Raw genomic sequence first — 2,001 nt, 5'->3', positions numbered from 1 at the left:
GCCTGCGCGTTTATCAAGACCAGCTCTTATTTCACTTTTTTTTTTCTTGCCTCTCCCTCTTTTCGTCCACGAAGCTCCTCGTTCGACCGGCTCCTCTGGCCCCCAATTTTTCTTACACGGCGGAAGAAAAAGTGTGGCACGGCATGGCGGCGGCGGTGGCGGCTGAGCTTTCATTCCAAATCGTTCGCCTGCGACAACTCGCCCCAAGTCGCAGAGGAGACAAGACCTCTGGCTGTTCGACGGACGAGAAGAGAGGATGACGACGACTCGGCGGAAGGGAGGAAAGCGCGCAGTTTCTTTCGAGTCGCGCCTCCCCCGACTGTCATTCCCTCCGCACTATATTTTGCTTGTCCAATTCTTTCTCACTTTCACGGGCGCGGGCGCTGCTGCAGCTCACCGGGCGAGACGTCATCTGCCCATTTTTTTTTTTTTTTATATACGCGCGGCGTTAGCCCGGGCGAGCTGCGGAGCGACGGCCGTGATTCGGTAATTGGAAAAATGAATCTTTCCGTGCGCACGTGCGCCATTCCACACGGCGCGGGAAAGTTGGATAACGGGAGATAAGACAAGAAAGAAAACGAGGATGAAAAGCGTTTTATTTTTTTGGAAGCACCGAAGAAGAGAGGCACGGCGACAGCACCAATTGAAAACCAGAAAGTCAAAAGGCGTTCCCACGTTCCTCGTTCTTTATTTCGTGTTTCCATTTCTTTGTCTTTTTCCTCATCTTTCTTTCTTTTTCACGTGCGAGTGAGTCGTCCCATCTCTGTGTCCGTTTCCTTTTTCGCCTCAGTTCTCTTCTTCGAGACCCAATTTATAGCACGTCGCGCGTAACATGTCTGCAAGTTGTAAATTTCCGCGTGATAAAAAACGTTCCTTCTTTTCTATTCAGTGTCTCTAAGCACCTCCTTGCCTCCCCTTTCTGCTTTTATCATTTGTTGGACCTCCATGTATCTATTTTTGAAGTCGTATTTACTTTGGTTTACTAGACCTTGCCAATGTTTCCGTTCGGCGGCCCTTTTATTGCGGCTTCCCGACGCGTTGCAGTGGAGGCGGCAAACAAATAAGTCAGCCTGCTCGACAAGTGCGCATCTACGAACGGTGGTGGAGCGCGGTGGCGTGTCTCTCTATTTGCCGACGAATGTTGACAAAGCCTGGACAGCACTGACTGAAAGCACGTAACGTTACTCAAACCCGAATCTTGCTAACTTGGATATAAGTATTCCGCCGATGGAATGCGAGAACCTTTCTGACCGGTGCGGATGTAAAATCACGGCCGTATCATAAAATGGGCATTGAACATATCGAGCTCAAGGCGAGTTCCATATATATATATATATATATATATATATATATATATATATATATCACGTCTTGAGCTTGATATATTCATTGCCCATGTTATTGTAAGGGCGTTATCTATCTATCTATCTATCTATCTATCTATCTATCTATCTATCTATCTATCTATCTATCTATCTATCTATCTATCTATCTATCTATCTATCTATCTATCTATCTATCTATCTATATTGACACGTGTACTTGTCTTCATTGGGCGACACGTTTCACCGCCTAACAAATGTTATCGCACGGCGCAGGACGCGCCTGCATGTATTCGGATGTTTCTGGAATATTATCGATGGTTACATCTGCTGTCTGTGACCGAACCTTGTGAAAACTGATTGCATGCGTGCGCGACGCGAATAATGTAGAACTTTGTGGAAGACACGCGGGTCCCAGCGATTAGTCTGGAACATTCGACGGTTGATGTATAAAAGCCGACGCGCATGACCCGTTGATCTGATTTTCGACGATTGCCGACTGTGTTAACCGCTCTCGTTGTGCTTTAAGTGTAGCCTGTTTTGTGGGCACAGGTTCGCCCAATAATAGCTATTTTTGCCTTTCAGAGTATTGCTACTGTGTTCTTTGACGTCACGACCATGTGACAATATATATATATATATATAGTCTTTCTTTTTTAGTGTATGAGAGCAGCTCTGA

This window comes from Dermacentor variabilis, chromosome 4 (assembly GCF_050947875.1).
Source record: "Dermacentor variabilis isolate Ectoservices chromosome 4, ASM5094787v1, whole genome shotgun sequence".
Classification (NCBI taxonomy): Eukaryota; Metazoa; Arthropoda; class Arachnida; order Ixodida; family Ixodidae; genus Dermacentor; species Dermacentor variabilis.
This window is presented reverse-complemented; position numbering follows the sequence as displayed.